The sequence below is a fragment of the Cupressus sempervirens genome, chromosome 4 (genome assembly GCF_028749045.1).
Source record: "Cupressus sempervirens isolate cs-2001-9-10 chromosome 4, ASM2874904v1, whole genome shotgun sequence".
NCBI classification, from domain to species: Eukaryota; Viridiplantae; Streptophyta; class Pinopsida; order Cupressales; family Cupressaceae; genus Cupressus; species Cupressus sempervirens.
Genome location: NC_143121.1, coordinates 284,698,564 through 284,710,067, shown reverse-complemented (window position 1 = coordinate 284,710,067; position 11,504 = coordinate 284,698,564). Strand labels below are relative to the sequence as shown.

General features: G+C 33.5%; 1 long non-coding RNA gene across 1 annotated transcript; it reads left to right on the top strand.

Moving 5' to 3' along the window:
- The first annotated feature begins 9,062 nt into the window (after positions 1-9,062).
- On the top strand, positions 9,063-11,281 carry LOC149561116 (uncharacterized). The gene is made up of 2 exons (XR_016363403.1): positions 9,063-9,224; positions 10,927-11,281. It is a non-coding gene; the product is annotated as an uncharacterized LOC149561116 (long non-coding RNA).
- The last annotated feature ends 223 nt before the right edge of the window (positions 11,282-11,504 follow it).

Below are 11,504 nucleotides of genomic sequence, written 5' to 3'. Positions count from 1 at the left end.
AATAATAACACGTCCCTTTAATATAATATATTTATGTTTGATCTTGAAATTTATAAGATAGCTATTGTAATGTGCATGTCAGGCTTATACCCAAAGGGAGCCTCGGTCGGGGGCACATATGCATTTGAATAGTTAACTTCCAGATTTCAAGATCAAACACATTGATAATAGATTTTCTTTGATATAGATTTAAAACTAGGGAAAGATAGCATATATGTGGGGGTAATCAGTTGTAGGTATTCAGCCATTACTTAGATCATTCAACATCTAACCCCACTCTTTTCCTTATGCAAGGAAATGAAGACCAAAACTTGGCAAATGAGAAGTTGGACCAGGAGCAACATCAAGGATTATCTAACTAGTCAAAAGCTAAAAAGACAATGACTGGTTACCTCTAACCTTACCTTCACATATGTTTTATTTTTAAACATTTTGAATATATATGAAAGGCAACAATTAAACTCATGAATTGTGTTAGATCTTTCACTTTCAACATTTCAATTCATTTCATCAGTTGTATCATAAAAAATCTACATATCAATGATGATTTATACAATGAACATTGTCCTTCCTTCTTTTACTCTAAAAAAATGATTGGAAATGGAAATGAACTAAAATTCAAATGCATGAATAGCTTGTGAATTCTTATGTAATGTTACTATTAGGCTAAATTTCAGCATGTGTATAAATTTAGTAACATTTTTGGTGACTTTTGTTGCTCGTCTGCTTACTAGATATTTGAAACTAGTTTGCCTTTGTTATTCATTGGGCACAGAGGTTGAAAACTTGCAACCTAAGACCTAGACCTAACTCCTAAAGTTTCTAGTTAGTCTTGAAATCCATGTAAATGAGCCTATTCACCTATGACACTTAATAGGCTAATTTATGTGGATGACCAGGCCTAAGTAGAAACTTTAAGAGTGAAAATACTCTAATGTTTGTTTATGTTGGTCATATGTAAACATAAATGTATTTTCTAGATGGATGCATAAGTTTGGTGGACTCATATATACATATGTGAGTGGAATCTAGTGGGTCTATGAACTTGTAGGACTTGACTAGAAGACACTACATAACTAGTCATATGTGACTATATGCATGTACCAAGGATGTGCATGTTTTAACAAACCTATTTATGTATGTACTAAGAACATACACATACATGAAAGTAAAACATGAAAACCTAAACCAACAACTTGAAACACCACCCCAGACCTAGGGAAAATAGGAAAACTAAGCTAAGGAAAGAAACACACAGACCTATGCTTGGACATCACTTAGGGAAAGCCTAAACTATTATGCAAATACATTTATTGAAAGCATGATACCTGACCTAGTATATACAAGATTGGACTAATAAATCATACCTTGAAGCATGGCTTAAGGTGTATCCCATTTATAGGAATAGGTAGAATATCTCCCTCCAAGGTAGCAAGCTAAAATGCATTGTGCTCTTTACATTTAGCTATCAGAAATGGACCAGCCCACATATGATCAAACTTATTATGATGGTCTCGCCTACTCTTCAAAACATCCCACTTTAGAACTAGATCACCCTCCTTAAATGACCTTGTTGTTGCCTTTTTGTCAAAAGTACGCTTAGCTTGCAACTATTGGTACTCCATTGTTTGCAATGCTTTCCTTCTTTCTTCCTCCAATATTGTCAATTTAGCATATCTTAGACTTAGAGGATCATATTTCTCAAACAATAGTAATTGGTCAGCCACCTCAAGCGAAGTAAATTTAGTGGAAATGGGTAACCTTGCTTGTTTTCCATAGACTAGAACATAGGGGGAATTACCAAGAATCTACTTGGGGGTAATTCTATATAGCCATAAGGTTGATCTTAGCTTTGAATGCCAATCTTGTTTGTTATCCTCCAATGTCCTTTTGATAATTCACAGTAGATTCTTATTAGTACTCTCAGCCAAACCATTACCCTAAGGGTAATAATTTGATGAAGTGTTCAGGTAAATGTCATTTCTCAAAGCCCATTCAACTATTCTAGCCCCTACAAATGCTAAGGCATTATTAGAAATAATTGATTCAGGAACCCCAAATGGGGTGACCAATTCATCATAGAAACCAAAAATAGAACTCTCATTTGCCTCTGTTAATGCAATAGCCTCTATCCAACGAGTGAAGTAATCTATGGCAGTTAGGATCCATTTATTACCAATGCTGGAATGAGGATTTATAGGTCCCACAAAATTGTTTCCCCACCTCATGAATGGTTGCTCAATCAAAATGGGTTGCAAAGGCATAGCAGCCATCCTTTCTTTTCTTGCAAACAACGCATATTGCTTGCATTTTATTGCCTAGGCATCAACATCTTTGAACAAATTGGGCCAAAAGTACCCAATCTTCATGATCTTGAAGGCTATTGTCTTAGGTGAAAAGTGACCTCTTACTTCATGAAAATGCTCTAAATGCTTGCTGGTCTGATTATTATCAATACACCTAAGCAGAACACAATTCAAATATTTTTTGAATAATACACCATCAATTAAAACATAGGGTATAGACTGTAACCTAAAATATCTTCACTTGGCTCTTTCAAGCAGTGGAGGACACTCTCTCATTTGTAAGAAATGGACCATTTCATGCAACTAGCTAGTTGTTTGTTCTTCTACAACATTTTCATCACCATTAAATAGTAAATTTTCATCATAAATAGCTAAAGCATCATTTACTAGTGAATTTTCTCCTTTTCCTAAAATTTTAAATGAGTAATCTGTTATATGCTCATACAGCTCTTTACCTCTCACTAGTTTAGTAATTTTGATAACAACATCATATTTCATCACCTTAGTTATCTACCCAGCATGTTTTTCATTAACATCTTTACTAAGAAAGAACTCCTTGACACTAGGGTGAGAGACCATAAGGTGTACCTTGTTGTTTGACAACAAATTTCTGAACTTCTTTAGACTTTTAATGACTGCAAATGCATGTTTCTCAACAAAACTATAATACTACTCATAGCCTTCGAGCCCTTTACTGTAAAAAGAAATAGGTTGCTCATACCCTTCATCATTTTTCTGTACTAGAATAGCTGAAATAGCATCAATAGATCCATATGCATATAAAATGAAGTCCTTAGAAAAATCACAATTAACTAAGGTTGGAGCTAATGATAGGGCTTCTTTTAACAACTAAAAACTTTGTTTACCTTCTTTGGTCCAAGAGAAAAATATATTCTTTTTAAGCATTGTTGTGAGAGGCTTAAGTAAAGCAGCAATGTTAGGCATGAATCTTCTTACACAGATGATTCTTCCAATGAAACTTTGCAAACCTTTCTTATCACTGGGTAGGGGTAAATCTAGAATTTCTTTAACTCTTTCTCCATCAATTTTGATGCCATCCTTTGGAACAATATGGCCCAAAAAGCTTGCCTTCATGCACTGAAAAAATACACTTCTTTGGATTAAGTGAAATCCCAAACTATTTGCAACTTTCCAAAACTTACCTTAGATGAGAAAAATGTAAATCAGCAATCTTAGAAAAAACAATAATGTCATATAGATACACAAGAACCATCTTATACAATAGCCCCTTAAAAGACATATACATTACCCTTTGAAACGTGGCACCAACATTGGATAAGCCAAAATGCATTCATTTGTAAGCCATTGTGCCCCATTTTGTAGTAAAAGTTATCTTATATTGATCCTCATCTTTAACTAGCACCTGGTTATATCCTAAAAAACCATCTAGAAGTGAAAATCTCTCAGAACTAGCAACTACTTGTAGAATTTGTTCCATAGAAGGAAGCGGATAATCATCTTTTAAAGAGGTTCTATTAAGATCCTTAAAATCAACACAAATCCTAATCTCCTCATTCTTCTTCCTCACAAGAACAAGATTAGAAACCCAGCTGGTGTGTTTAATTTTATGTATAATAACCCTCTCAATATGCTTAGTTAACTCTTTAAAAATCAAAGGTTCTAGCTTTGGATTAAGAGGTCTCTACTTTTGTTTTACAAGCTTAGCATTAGGAAGCAATTCAATTGTATGTTGGGCTAAATTTGGATCAAACCCCTTCAAATCTTAATAATCCCAAGAAAAAATATTAGGAAACTCCTTATATAATTCAATAAATTTAGATTTCTCTTGTTGTGTATAGACTTTACCGAGCTTAAGGAACTTACCATCAACCACCTCAAGGTCTTCATAATGATCCTCCTTGACCTGCATACCAACTTTTTTTCTTCTTAACTCATCATCTTTGTTAAATAGACTCCAAAGTGACCAAGCCCTTGGGAAGCTTGTTTGACTTAAGTTGATTTATCTAATCATCATAATGATGTTTCAGTTTTTCCTAATTTGAAATGGAAAATACATCTTCCTCCAAAAGAAAATTGAGAATTTTCTCATCATTATCAAATACTTGCCAATTAGTGTGATTATCAGGAATAGAAGGTCTTACTACAATCTTGACATGCTGCTAGAGATTCTCCTTGTTGATCTCTGCAGGTATGTCAAACTGAGCACCCACAGCTGCTAATCTATTTGCATGTTGATTTTGATTTCTTGGAATAGAAACAATATTGATGGAAAAAAATTCCTCAATAATCTCCCATATTCGATTCTTATATAGCTTCAAAGTATCATTCTTAGTTGCATTTAAACCTCTGACTTGATTCACAATTAGTTCACTACCTCCATACACCTTTATACATTAAATACCTCTTTTCTTTGCCCATTCCACCTCTTGAATCAACCCTTCATATTCTGCAACATTATTAGAGCATGCAAAAAAGAGCTGAAAGGTAGAAAAATACTTATCACCATGAGGTGACACTAACATAACACCACCACCAACACCATTTTAACTTTTAGATCCATCAAAAAACATTTCTCATAGCTGATTTTGTTCTTCTTCAACCAGATTTTCTTACTTGACTAAGTTTGCAATGACCACATCTTGCTCATGAATAACATAGTTACCTAAACCAGCATGGTAAAAATCTGAATGATGATTTTCAGCAGCATGACTTGTTGCCCATTCATCAAGGAGAATATCTAGAATATCATCTAGACGGGTTTTATCTTCAAAATCACTAGCATGGTCTTCTTTATCAAAGGAAACTAAATTTTTATTTATAGCACTAGGTACATAAGGCTCTATGTGATCTTTTGCAAGCAATTCTGATTTAATTATAACCTTAGTTCCATATCTAGTCCCAAACTACATATGAGACCAATTAGATGATAAATACCCCCCAATCTTAGCAATACAATCTCTAGATAAGCAAATGGAAAAGTATGGAGGTAAATCTATCAAATAAATATCTTGTTGAATGGAAAAATTAAGAAAAGCATGAAGGGTAAGGCTTGCATCCTTAATAAAACCCACACTAGTGATAGTTGTTCCATCCAGCTGAACAACTCCCTTCTCAAGAGGCTAATATTTAAGTCCTAACTAATCTGCTACCTTTTTAGGCATGACTGAGCTTGTAGCTCCACTATCAACTAAATAGTTATGAACTAGCTTATCACCAATAATTGATGAAAGATAGAAAGGAGGAGGCTTAATACTCTTACTTGATTTTCTATTGACCTCCTTGGTACTATCTCATTTTTCATTACTGTGATCAACATTTGTTAGCACAACTTCTTGAGATTTGTTACCCATCTCCTTGGGAATCACTTCATCAGATAAAGCATGTCTTAGAATATTAATCTACCACAAAATTGCCAAAGTATCCCACATTGACATAGTTATGTACATCCTCTTCATATTATCCACTATGTTGAAAGGTACAACAACATGTGATTTTTGATGTATTTTCGCAGCAACAGGCTTAGCTTGCTTGTGAAAAGTATCCTTTGTGGCAAGGATAGGAGTACTACCCATATTATTTGTAGTAGATGATGGTTCAACAATGTTAGGTACTTTATTTTTACTTGGCATTTGCTCCATTTCCAGAGCTCTCTTTTTTGCTCTAGTATTGGCTGATACTGGTGTACCATCATTTAGTGCACAAAACTCGTCTCTTTTCCAATTAAGAAGACTAGTTTCGGGAGCATGTATATCATGTTGTTGCTCACATACATCAATATTTACATTCTATTGTCCTATTGTGGTATTTTGAACCATCAAAGCCTGATTAATCATCCCATTTGTGCAAGTAGACTGATTATGTGGTTTATTGTAGGGATAACACCATTCAAAATTTTCAAGCAAGTTATTTTGAATAGGAACAATGTCTGTCACTATATTAGCAACATTAAGTGGTGTTGGGTTATAAGGATGAAAAGGTTTTTGATTAATATTTTGCTTATAACCAATAGCATTAGCTTGATATAGCTGCCCATTGTCTTGAAATTGGCCTTGATTCCACTGTTGGAATGACTGATTTGTAGCTTGATTATGTTGTTGAAATTGTTGCCTAGCTTGAAAATGCTATTTTTTCAAGTTGACCAACTCATTACTAAAGGTTCACATCAAATTCTCAATCTTGAGCTAGCTACTCTTAATCTATTATAGTTGGCTACTCTTAATCTCCTATAGCTCTTGTAAAGGACCGACAACAACTATCTCATGGCATGGAGCAGTGGGCAAAGCATTTAAAGGTGGGACTATCAAAGGCATATTTGAGTAGATGTCTAGGAAAATAGGCATTGGAGGCCTAGGGGCTATTTTTCTTGCTTGAATTAGACTATTCTCAGCTCTAACAAAGATATCATATGCTTGAAGCAGTGAAACACCTCCCATTGATTGGATCATTACGGAAATATCACTATTTAAGCTTTTTAAGAAATATAGAAATGCATGATCTCCTGAGGGTCTTACCGAAACATGTATTCTTGTCCAAGTCCTTTGGAATCTTTTGTTGAAATCCATCATTTGTTTCTGGGGAGCACGCTTTATAGTTGCAAGCTACTCAACCAGAGATAAATGATCAGTTTTATCTTCAAAATGCTTTGTCAATGCATCTCCAAGAGCATCCCATGAATTAATAGAGCCAATAGGTAAACTTCTGAACCATTGAAGTGCCTTTCCTTTGAAGGAAGCTACAAGCAACTTGACTGCAACATCTTCCTCTATGACATGATGAATGTTACATAATGTTGCCACATCTTTTATGTGTTCAAATGCTATAGTTTGAGTTTCACTAGTAAATTCTAGTAAGCTTTTTAAAGTAGCCAAGGGAATGTCATGGTGTTGTGAAAAGTTCAAGGGACTCCCTTGATCAAATGGCACAAATGTAAAGGCTCTTGGTATGGACATTTGTTGCTACTATGCTAAATGAGTTTGTTGTTGTTGTGCTAGATTTATAATAGGAGCTGATTGTGTAACAAAAACACTTGGTTTTGCTGCTATAAATTTGTACTTATTGTTGTCATAGTAGAAACACCAGAATCTTCAGGTTCAAAATGCTCTATTCTGCAAGTTGGACTTGTTGTATGCCTAGTATTTCTTTCACTTGACTAATTTCTTCTTCTATAAACTTAAATATTAGAAACTAAAAATTGTGTCATTTTGGTTGGCTTTGTCCTGGTAAGAGTTCTACCACGCCTTTTTAGAGTTTCCAATTGTAAGTATTCAAAAGAATTGGAACTCTTGGTCTGAAATTTTCTCATAAACTTTGATTATACTGGTCTTTTGATAACAGAGTCACCAAATACAAAAAAACTTCTCTTTCAGCAATTGACACTTTGTTGTTGTGTATCAGAACAATAAGCAACTTCTAAAACTAATTAAATATGTCTCATTGAGCATGCCAAAACTATTAACTCTAGAATTTGCTCCCTAAAACTAAGCACCTAAATACTTAAAAATTATGGAGAACATGGGAACAATCACAAGTTTGTGGGTAAACTATGTAGGTGAGTGAACCTCCGGGTTCTAGGCCGGTTCCTATTTGATGCTATGTGATACTCAACCTAAACTATTGAAAAAAATTGAAAAATTATCAGGAAAAGGATTAGGAAGTACAAAATGAAGATTATTTAAACCTAAAAGGTGATGCACCAAAACAAGATGAAGGATTTGATACTTTAATAACACAATGATGGGAAATACAATCAACTATAAGACACACTTGATGAAAATCTCTGCATAAAAGTGTTTCAGAAGAAGGCTTTACTTAATAATATCAAAAAGATATAAACCATAATCAATATTATTCCATTAAACTACACAACCTATGACCTATGCATAACAATTTAACTAACATAGATATGTGCAAAAATGAGACATAAATTTAAAGGTTCTTGAGAAAACACAGAAAATAAACATCAATCACCAGCCTTGCACACAGAAATGAGTCCCAAAGTAGATCAAGCTAACTATATTATGCCTTCAAAGATATAATTTAGAAAATGAGCATACAAAGGACAATGGAATGTCACAATAGCCTTCTCTCTCAAAAAAAAAAACTCCATTTAAATTGAAAGAAGAGATCCAATATATAGGAAAAACCCTCACCTAAAACCCCTATAAAGCAAGGGTCGGATGTGAGAGAAATCCCTCCCAAAAAGGACTCAAAACTTCCACCTAAGAAGTCCAGATAGTCAAAAAGACTTATATGTCCAAGAACTAATAGTGACTACTTTAATCTAGCCATAAAACCCCTAAAAAGACTCCAAATGGCTCATAAAAGAGTCTAGTTTCCTAACAAACACAAACACCAAGTCAGAATGCTAGCTCTATCTCATCCACCTAATCATAATTTGATTTTTCAACCCCCTTTCTTCTCAAATCCGAAAATGGATTTATATCTTTGAACTAAAATTGCATAATTTGATAACAATTAATTGATTTATAATAATATCAATTAATTGTTATTAATTACAATATTTGCAAAAAACTAGATTAAGATTACACTTATTTATAAAAAATAAAATAATATAATAATTTATCACTTAGCTAAAATAATATATCACTATACTATTTAATGAAAATAGAAATGAATGAGCTAATTTTAATAAAGAAACGTTTCATGAAAGAAATTAAACCAATACATATCTACTATTGGATTTCAAAGGAAATACAAAATAGTTAAATGTGAAAGCCTTAACCTAAAACAAGACAAGATATTTTCTCTCATTTGCATTCAAAACTTTTAGGGAGAATACACGGCAGCTGAAAAGGTTTTTTAAAACCCTAAGGAAATGCCAGAAAATATGGAGAAAGTCTGCTACTTTGGCCGCCATAACTAGATTCAACTCGTAGTTGTTGATGCCTTCAACTCTTTATTGCCACCATATACTAGGTAAGAACGATTCATGTCATTCTTTTTTCATTCGTTGATGTATCTCTCTGGGATTTTAGTGTAGCATTTGTATCTTCTCTACTTTTTTTGTTCACCATTATATCACTGCTATTACATACGTTTATCTGCACAAATTTTGGTGTATTTATCTATTTCTTTCAAAATAGTTTTGTTGTTTGTCTAACAAGAGAAATATGGGTTCAAAGCCACTATATTATGATTGTCTAGCTTGAGATGATCTTTTTTACTTAGCCACCATGTTGACTGTTCTATTTAAAATTGTTGTTTCTTCTGGGTGCCTTCAAAAATTGAGACTAGGTTTAAATAAGAAAACCATATGACTTGAGAGAATATTTATTGCTTCCCTGTTGTGTTGTTGGATGAGATGTTGCTATTGCTTTTCTAGAATGTTGTTGATTGGACGTTGGAGGAATGATATGATTGTGGGCACGTTTTTTTTTTATTTGAGCCCACGGATATGTTTAATAACTTGCTTATTTTTGAATTGCTACTTATGGGTATTCTGAAAAACTTCATCATCAGAGTTTTGAGCATAAAATATTTACATCTGTTGTATATTTGAAAGCCAAAATTAGCGCTTTACCTTATTTGAGTCTCCTTTTCTGACCTAAGCGACCATATTTGAAATGTTTGTGGGATTTCTGGGCTGCTTCGTGACTCTGACTTTTGATAAAATTCCAAACCTGTGAGCTGCAGATGTATGTTTGCTAGGTATTAAGAAATTTGAATATTTCTCTGTTTCCCAAAAACCCTTCCTAACCTCAGAAAGTACAAGACATTTGTTCGCTTTCAGCATTTTGAACTTATATTTTTCTAAATTGAAATGTGAAGTTCTTGCTTATCATGTTATTTAATCAACAAATGTATCCTGTCTAATAGATGCTGCAACTTTGACACTTTCAATTCTTTTTCCAGTACATTCAAATTTCTTTGTTTGAAGTATCCTTCCTGTAGCATCTTAATTTGGGTAACCTGTTGCATCAATGCACTGTTGCTAACACAACACTTGTTATAATCTAATTTCCATTGACATTTCCCATCTTTACACCTACCTTCTTTTGAATTTAGTCCTTCCCCATTCCTGCTTAGTGTAAAAGAACACCAATTTAATGCTTCTTTTGTTGTTGTATCCTATGCTTGCACATTATTATCACATTCTCTATCCTATTAATGAAATTTATTTACAAGGTTCGAGCATGGGCTCGTGACACCTATAAACAAACCTCTATCCTCTTGAAATTAATAACATAAATCTTCTCAGCATCAACTATTATGATATCATTTGGTAATATGAGATAAAATGTTACGAGTATCAAATTGTCCCTTTAATATCTCATGTTGATTAAAAACACACTACAACTGGTTTTATTATAAAAGTTTTCAATGTTAAGAATAACACGTCCCTTTAATATAATATATTTATGTTTGATCTTAAAATTTATAATATAGCTATTCTAATGCACATGCCGGGTTCATACCCAAAGGGAGCCTCAGTCAGGGGCACATATGCATTAGAATAGTTAACTTCTAGATTTCAAGATCAAATACATTGACAATAGATTTTCTTTGATATAGATTCAGAACCAAGGAAAGATAGCATATATGTGAGGCTAATCAGTTGTAGGTATTTAGTCATTTCTTAGATCTTTCAAGATCTAACCCCACTCTTTTCCTTATGTAGGGGAATGAAGACCAAAACTTGGTAGATGAGAAGCTGGACCAGGAGCAACATGAAGGATTATCTAACCAGTCAAAAGCTGAAAAGGAAATGATTGGTTACCTCTAACCTTACCTTCACATATGTTTTATTCTTAAGCATTCTAAATATATATGAAAGACAACAGTTAAAGTCACAGCTTGTGTGAGATCTTGCACTTTCAGCATTTCAATTCATTTCATCAGTTGTATCATAAAAGTTGTACATATCAATGATGATTTATACAATGAACATTGTCCTTCCCTCTTTTACTCTTAAAAAAATGATTGGAAATGGAAATGAACTAAAAGCAAATGGATGAACAACTTGTGAATTCTAATGTAATGTTACTATTAGGCTAAATTTCAGCATGTGTAGAAATTTAGTAACAATGATGTTATTACGTTTTAGTTGTGACACCCTCATAAGATAGCTCTAACTATCTAGTTGGTAGTTTGAGATGTTATGCTTGGGAGATGACTAGGACCTTTGAGGTCTCATGATGCTATTATGGTTGCGAGGAACCGTGCAATAGTGTAATTATTTTTGTTCTTTGTGATGTG